We start from the raw sequence: 8,888 nt of genomic DNA on the forward strand, positions 1-8,888 counted from the left end.
TGGCTCATGCCTGTAATCCCAGTACTTTGGGAGGCTGAGGTGGGTGGATCACGAGGTCAGGAGATCGAGACCATCCTGGCTAACACAGTGAAACCCCGTCTCTACTAAAAATACAAAAAATTAGCAGGGCGTGGTGGCGGGCGCCTGTAGTCCCAGCTACTCAGGAGGCTGAGGCAGGAGAATGGCGTGAACCCGGGAGGTGGAGCTTGCAGTGAGCTGAGATCACGCCACTGCACTCCAGCCTGGTTGACAGAGTGAGACTCCACCTCAAAAACAAACAAACAAACAAACAACAAAACCCAAAAAAACCCAGAAAATACCTTCTTTTGTTTGATTGTTCCTTAGACATTTTTAGGGAACATTTTGGACAAAAATCAAAATGTTAGGGAAATATTGTCCTGTAGTCAAGCAAATCAACCTTTATTTCTTCCATGGCTTTTATTTAGAAAGTTCTTTTCCCATCTAAAGATAAATATTTACCTACATTTGCTTTGAGTTAATTTTATGATTAAATATATGTATATATATTTAACTTTTTATTCCTTTTGGAAATATTTTCAGGAATGGTTTGAGGGGAGGCACTAACAGATTTTTTTTCCAAGTGCCTCAATACCATTTAATAAATAATTGGCATAATTTTGTAATGCCTCTTATATCACACTGTTGGCCCATAGTCACACAGTGGTTTGTATGTAGCCTCCTATGCCGGAAGTGACTGCATTGACATCCCATTTCAACTACAGGCAGCTTGAGGACTCTGCGTATAACTCTCACGGTTCCCTGAATATGCTAGGTGGCCAGTGTACTCTTATATGAAATGCACAATTAATGAGTCATTGATACACCTGGGAAAGTTTAACTTGGAAGATAAACAAATGTCTGTCCTAACTGGTTTAAATGTTTACCTTTTGAGAAAAAGGGTGCCAAGCCAGACACGACTTTTAGTGATCTTTTCTGCTTACGATTTTTCTCTTCCACCCCCTAGTATTTTCATCGAGTTGCTTAGATCTTTAGAATATAATATTGGTTTCTTAGGGCCTCAGGATGAAGACTGAATTTAAGATCTCAAGGCCTTTTAATTCATTACTTTCCAAGAACAGTTATGATGCATCTGGGCTAGTATTTCTCACACTTGAGTGATATATACAGCTTTAAAATGTATGTACCTTTTTTAAAAAAAAAAGACCATGAACCTTCAGTAATGCCTTAGTTTTATTAAAACATCATTTAAATAAGGTGCATGTCCTTTTAGGCACATAGCAAAAAAGACAATGGGGTCATGGTTGCACGGTAGACACTCATATGATCCACAATATACACAGTATTAATTTATTTAATATATTGTTGTAAAAACATTGTGATTGACACAAAAGCACAAATTTCAAGAATTCATAGAGAACCTGGAGACCTCCCTAGGAGTATATGTCATTATTCTAGTCTAACAAAACAGAAATTGGAAAATTATTTTACCATATACCACATTCAACCCTCAACCTTTGCCGTTTTTCTAGGCTGTGTGGATGCCTACCCGTATAAACTCATCTGCATATATTGTAACCATTATACAACTATGAAACTAAAGCTAAATAAAAACAAAACTATAAAACCTATGCTTCAAATAACCTTATTTAATGAGATGGATGATATTGTTTGCTGAACAAAAGTGTCTGTTCACATCACAAACCTGGTACTATTGTCTTCTATAGGCAGGGATTTTTTTTTTTTTTTTCGGTTCTACATGTCCATTACTTAGTGAACAGACTTATCTGGATTTGTTTGTTCCTTCCTTCCACTATTAATCTTTATGTTTCTTCAAGAAGCATTTATTAGTTGAACAGCACATCAATCCATTAGGATTTTCATGAATTATCACCAGCTGTCAAATATCTCACCAATATTCTGAAGAATTTGCTCCTGGAAGTTGATAATTAAGCTGATTTTTGCTTTATTGATTTTAAGAAAACATGCTTTTTTTTTTTTTTTTTTTGGAGACAGTCTCACTCTGTCGCCCAGGTTGGAGTGCAGTGGCCCCATCTTGGCTTACTGCAACCTCTGCCTCCTGGGTTCAAGCGATTCTCCTGCCTCAGCCTCCGGAGTAGCTGGGATTACAGGCACGTGCCACTACGCCTGGCTAATTTTTGTATTTTTAGTAGAGACAAGGTTTCACCATGTTGGCCAGGCTGGTCTTGAACTCCTGACTCAAGTGATCCACCTGCCTTGGCCTCCCAAAGTGCTGGGATTACAGGCCTGAGCCACTGCACCTAGCTAAGAAAACATGTTCTTTTATCCCATTATGAAATAAAACCTCTCTCTGAAACCAAAAAGAAATGGTTCCAAGATGAAAGAAAAGTACTCAGTGTGGTTAAATAATTTTTAAAAATTATGACTTATATACTTATTGTATCACTTACAATCTCAGTACAAAGAGGATGTGGTTATTGTTTGCAAGTCTAAAAGCTTAACATACTGTAACAGAGAAGCTGTTTTTATTTATTTATAAAATTTATAATTTTTTATTTATAATTTATTTATAAAATAAATTCCCCCAATTTTATAGAAAAATATCATACAGGACTCTTAGGTTGCTCAAGACCCTGTTTCCTAATAGTTTGTGAAAGCTGTTGACTTTTAGAAATGAACATGTTGATCTGGGCGTAAAGGAGGAGGATATGCAGAAAACAGAAGAGATGCCAATTCACAATGCAGCAGGCAATTAATTAGCAAGAGTCGTGCTCCTTGAAACATATGATTGAGGAGATCTGAAAATCTTAGAATAACAGAAGATATATTTCCTCCAAGTAACTTTACTGGTGTGATTTTCCACCAGAGTTCAATCAGTGAATCAGATCTTAGAGTAAGGTTGTGGTTCTCAACAGGAAGTAGTTTGGCACCCCCTCCCAGGAGATATTTGGCACTGTCTGGAGACATTTTTGGTTGTCACAACTGTGGCGGGAGGGTGTTCTGGCAGTTAGTGAGTAGAGGTGAAGGATGCTGCCAAACATCTTACAATGCACAGGACAGCATTCACAACAATTACCCAGCCAAAAATGTCAATAGTGCTAAGGTTGAGAAACCCCGGATTAAGGTGTCCAAGCCAAAGGGCTGTATCCTTGTGTGCACAGGGCTTGTGTGGAAGGCTGTATCCTGGTAGAGGAGTGGAGGAGCCTTTTGCCTCTTGCTTTACACACACACACACACACACACACACTTTATGTTAAAAGGCCACAAGTACTGTTATAGGACCCCAACACTTACCCAAAGGTAGCCGTTGGGTCAGGGTTTCTGCACTAAAGTCCCTTCTGTGGTTGCCAGGAATATGTTTTAGGGCAGGGGTCCTGATCCAGACCCCAAGAGAGGGTTCTTGGATCTCACGCAAGAAAGAATTCAGGGCGAGTCCACAGTGTAAAGTAAAAGCCAGTTTATTAAGAAAGTAAAGTGGTGAAAAGACACCTACTCCATAGACAAAGTAGGATGTTGCCGAAAGTAAGAGGAGGAACGATTCCATGCTAGGTACATCGCTTGTATACATAGGGAGATGCGCTCTGCTACAAGAGTTTGTGATAAATAAATAAATTACTGTATTTTGCAAGAATCAATAATATCTTTAAAGCAAAATTAGGAATGCCTTTGTTCTCCAGATATCCCGATATCTGGACACGCCTAAGTCTGGGTTTGTTTAGTAAACACTATTAATTTGTTCCCTTAGCTGTAAACATCCAGAGGCTAGGAAAGCCTAACTTTCTGAGAATGCAGCCCAGCCAGTCTCAGCCCCGTTTTCCTAGCCCTCATTCAAAATGGAGTTTCTCTGGTTCGAATGCCTCTGACAGTACCATCCAGAATTCTCCCAGTCTCCTGGCACACTAGTTAGTCACAGGAGGTTGAGTTAGAGGGTTTTTCACTGAGCCAGCCATACAATAAGACCACTATTGAAGGAACTGCTTAAGGAACAAATAATAGGAACTGTTCAAAGCATAACAGGATTCATTAATTCATTTATATACCTACTCGGCAAAACTTTATTGAACACCCACATGAACCCTTCTGCTAGACATTGTGATATATGATGAATACAGCCAGACTTGGTCCCTGCCCTCTTGCAGCTTACAGCCTAGGAGGGAACTCTAAAGGTTACCAAGAAGGGGCCAGTTTGTACAATGAGGACTCCATGAATGTACATGATTGACCTTCACAAGTTTTCACGTTTGTAATCTCATTTGAACTGCACAACCACCTCATGAGACAACCTTTATTCCCTTCTTAGGTTAAAAATGTGCCCCAGGTCAAAACAGTTTGTAAGTGGCAGAGCTGACACTTCAGCCAAGTGACAATGAGGGCCCTGTTATATCATTCTATAGAGCAGGGATACATATAGGTGCTCTTGCCTTGATTGGTACTGAACTTGCCTCTCCTGATCCTCACCAATCATACAGGTACAAAGCTCTCCTCTTTATGAAAAAAATGCTCCCACCTACACCATCCTTTTGCTTACAGCTGGGGATTCTAGTTTTTTCACGTATATATGCCTTGTGTTTCTAATTAGATTGTAAACTCCCAACCTGCAGGGACCAGATCTTCCATTTCCTTTGCAACCTTTTGCAGTACTGCAGTCACCCAATAAATGCCCTCTGCCTGAATGAACCTGTAGAGATAAAAATACTTTATGGCATTCCCATTTATAGGTTTCATGTTTTTATTCTGCTTTGTGATAGGACTGTACATTATAAGCTTCTAGAGGGCAGAGAAAATGGCTTAGTGCTTTCCTTTACACTCAGCAGGAACCATGCAAAATTTGATTCTTGCATGCCTTTTTGATGCTCTGGGTAATATTAGCACACTGGGGTGTTTTTGTGTATCTAAGGACCGGGGTTATCAGACTTCTCTGCAGCGGAGAATGTTCCTGCCTTTCCACTGTAAGCTCCCATGGCGCCTAGGACAGGGCTAGATCACTGCGGAAGCCCCTCCATGCTTATTTCTGTTACTAAGGAAGCCAACGGCGAACACGGCAAGCTCTTGCATAACCCTAGACCTTGCAAGGAAATGAGCAAAGTGGAAGGGGATCTGAAGGCAGGTCAGAGATGGCCTGGATGAGAATGCAAGGGTTCTCTCTGAGAATCCAGCCCAAGTCTCACATGCAAGGCTCGAGTAGGTGGCCGCCCGCAGTCCCTGGGCCCAGGATGCCCGCCCGTCCGCCCGCCTGCCCCGCGCGCCCTCGGGAGCTGTCCAGACGGCCCCGCCCGCGCCTACCTGGGCACTCACCCGTGCCGCGCGGCCTCTTCTCCTCCCACCCCGGCCACAGGAACCCAGCTCGGGCCTGCCCCGCCGCCTCCGAGGAGCCCCGCTGGCGGCGCGCTCGTAGCTTCCACCCGGCGGGCCGAGCGACCGGCCAGACAGCGCCAGGCGCGCCGGGGGCGGTGCGGTCAGGCTCGGCGGGGCTCGGCGGGCTCGCCCTCGGCCAGGCGCCTGCAGGGGGCGCGGGGACGGCTCCGCCCCGCCGCCTCCTCTCTCCCCTCCCGGCTCCCTGGATCCGCGCCGGGAGGAAATGATGTGTTGCTGCCTGGTTAATCACAGCTCCAAACACTCATTGGCCGAGCGCTCCGCAGCCACTTCCTCCTCCTCCTCCTCCCGCTCCTCCCGCTCCGGCTCCTGCTCTTTGCAGCCGCCACCGCCGCCGCCGCCGCAGCCTCCCCCTCGGCGCTGGGGGAACTTTTCTACTCTCTGTGACGGTCTCCCCCGCCGCCCCCGGGGGCAAGCCCAGCTGGTCCGCCCGCCCCGCCCGCGGCCGTGCTCCCAGCCCGAGCCTCTGCGCCTCGGGAAGTTTATTCTGCCCGCCCTCCTCCCCTTCCTCCTCCTCTTCACCCCGCCTCCCCGCCCTCCCCCGGCTCTTTCCCCCGGGTGGCTGCCGCTGCCGCCGCTGCCGCTGCCAGCCTGCTCCTCGGCCAGCCGCGCCGGCCCCAGGGCTGGGAAGCCCCCGGCCCCACGCACCGCTCCGCTGCAGCCGCCGCAGCTGCCGCCGCTCGGGGCCGGCCCTCGGCCCCCGGCTCCCGGCCCCGCAGAGTTCCGGGCTCCCTCGCCGGCTGCACCGCCCCGCCCCGCCCCGCGCCGCGCCGCGCCGACCTGCAGCGCCCGGCTGCCTCGCACTCCGCCTCCCCCGGCTTAGCCCCCGGCCGCCGCGGGACCCGAGGTGAGCGCAGGTCGCCGACCGCGCCTGCTGGAGCCGGGAGGACTGAGGGAGGAGGTAGCCTAGCGGGAGAAGAGGCAGGGATCGGGGGTGGCAGGGTGGGCGTCTGCGGTGCCTCCCCCTCGCTTTCATTCCTTTCTCCCCCAAGCTTGATCCCCTCTCCGTGGGGGAAGCAGCCGCGGAACAAAACTGTCTTGCTTTGGGCCTGAAGTGCTGGTGGGATATGGGGGGTGGGGGGGCAGAGGCGTGGAGCGGGGGTCTCAGGTTTGCATTGGGGTGTGTGTGCGTGCGTGTGTGTGTGTGTGTGTGTGTGTTGTGAACTCCTTCAGGGTGTGCGACTCTGACTTGTAAATCGATCTGGCCGCGGGGCCACGGGGCTCACCTTCCTAGCTGAGCTTGGTAGAGAGTAAGGAGATAGATAGGCGAATTTCCCCCACCCTCAAAATATCCATCTCTTCCAAGAGGAATTTTCTGCTGGAGAGACAGCCAATAAACTCTGCTCAACTCCCTCCCTCCCTCGGTTCTTCCTAGCTGCAGTTTCAAAAAGCTTCAAAGCCAGGAATGTGGGATTCATCTTCCGATCCCCAGAAGGCAAATGTGGTTACAGATGTTGCACGGTACTTTGCCAAGTTTAAAACCCTTCCTTCAACACTGTAACCAAAACAGTGAGGCTAGAACCTCGGGCGCACTAAGAAGAGATGTGGGCCTCTGGGGCCGCTGGATTCAATAACTTCCGTCAGGTTCTAGACTGGCTCGGCTCTGTCCAGTTTGTGCCAGATAGTCTCCCACCCCCTCCCCACTCCTCCTTTCCCCTGGAGATTTGAACGCTGCTTGCATGGGAGAAAAGCTACTTAGAGAAGAGAACGTTCCACTTAGTAACAGAAGAAAAGTCTTGGTTAAAAAGTTGTCATGAATTTGGCTTTTGGGGAGAGGCACCAATGTAATACAAAGGACTTGTCAATTTTATTGGGCTTTTCTTTCTTTTTTGAGAGATGTATGGTAAGAGTTAGATGATGGGCAAAGGGGCCCGTTCCATACATGTTTTTACATATTTTTGAAAAGAGGCCCATGAATTGAGACATAACCCAGTGGTTTTAAAGAATCCTGTCCCAGAGATGCAGATTGCTCTGACAGCCCAAGGGAAGGCGGTGGCAAAAAATAGACACCACCTCCCTTTTCCCCAAAAAAATTCTTCCTGGAAAGGTGGTGTTAAGAAATTTCAGAGATGGGCTGATCCAAGTGGCGGGCCTTAAATGGAAACACTATAGTATGTCCTGGCACTTGTCTCTGGAGGTGGGTTGCTGGCCAGGGGCCCAGGCTTCCGCAGCCAGCAGACACTAGACTTGTGCTGACCTCAGACATCGGCCTCACCATGCAGCTTCATAGTGTGCAGGCTGCTTAAGTTTGAAATATGGGCCTAATCCATTTCACTGATGGGGACATAGGGGTCAGGAGGTTATCTTATGCCTGGATGGGACCTCGATCACTTATTTTATGATTCACTTGTTTTTATTTTCTGTCTTGGAATTTTAAAAAATGGAATTCTTTTGAAGCTGAAATGTTGGCCTTAAGTTGATGTAACTGGGTGTTGGATAATAGCATTTCTACGATTACCCCTTATGCAGGTACTCACAGGTGGTGAATGATGGATAGATAAATTCTGGATAGGCGACAGAGACTAAGGATTGGGATGACTATAGATTGAGTTCATGCTTTCCAGCTGTGTTGTTGAGTTTTACTTGAAACGGAGAGGGTGGTTTTAAATAAAACTTGATTTAGATAGTAGTCTTACAACTTTTGTACCTTGGAAGAGAGTGATGATTTGAATCCAAGCAAGTTTGTTGTTATCTGTGAGGAATTTAAAGGAATATTAAGGATTCAGAGTAAAGATGCCATATTCAGGAACGTAATGTATTAATTTCTGAAGTGAGGAACTTAATTTGATTAATAGAATTGTAATGAATTTTTTTCAAAGTAGTGATTTGCCAGATTTTCTTTCTGTGTCCAAGGAAGGTATAACAGAGATTGAGTCAGGAGATAGAGGTTATGCCTCTATCTTGCCGTAGATTGAACTGAACTAGTCCCATGATGGTCATGATAGGCTTCTAGGTAATTCTCAGGCTTGGATTGAGTAGTCCAGTCTTCTGAGGGAGGGGGGACAGGACAGAAATGGATTTGAAAAATGATCCTGCTCTTCAAGGTCATCAGGTGAAGATGGAATCAATGCTGGGACTGGGAGCTGTCGTCTGTGGCTTGTTCTGCTCTTGGATCCCTGCATCTTGATTTATTTTTATGTGAAGCGATCTCATGCCCAACTCAGTAGGAATTCTGGAGAAGCAAACCACTGATGGTGGCAAAACTCTTTGATATGTTTGGGTGGCTTTAATGACAGGATAGTTTAGGGGTGCTGGATATGTGCTAGTCACTGAGCTCAGCTCTTTACAGGTGCTTTTTCATGACATTTCCACAAACACCATATGTCTTGTTATTATTTTACCTTTCTACAATAAGAAATTGAGGCTTGGCAAATTTCAGTGGTAGAATGGAGATTTGAACCAGAGGTCTGCAGGACTTCAGAATTCATGTTCTTGGCCACTTTTGCCAGTTATTGTCAAACTTCATTCACTCACACACTGTCTTCCTGAGTTTACCATGGCTGAGTCCCACTTACTCTATTAATATTTTTCTTTTTTTTTTTTTTTTTTTTTTT

General features: G+C 46.3%; 1 protein-coding gene across 2 annotated transcripts in view; it reads left to right on the forward strand.

The window, feature by feature from the left end:
• Positions 1-5,645: 5,645 nt before the first annotated feature.
• Positions 5,646-8,888, forward strand: part of ACVR1 (activin A receptor type 1) — a 147,433-nt gene continuing 144,190 nt past the window's right edge. Inside the window, exon 1 of one of the 2 annotated variants that reach the window (XM_032755659.2) lies at positions 5,646-6,181. The gene's annotated coding sequence lies outside the window, so the exon portion shown is untranslated. The remainder of the gene's footprint in view (positions 6,182-8,888) is intronic. The other variant, XM_032755662.2, reaches the window with a different exon arrangement.

The sequence above is a fragment of the Hylobates moloch genome, unplaced genomic scaffold (assembly GCF_009828535.3).
Source record: "Hylobates moloch isolate HMO894 unplaced genomic scaffold, HMol_V3 SCAFFOLD_1, whole genome shotgun sequence".
Lineage (NCBI taxonomy): Eukaryota > Metazoa > Chordata > Mammalia > Primates > Hylobatidae > Hylobates > Hylobates moloch.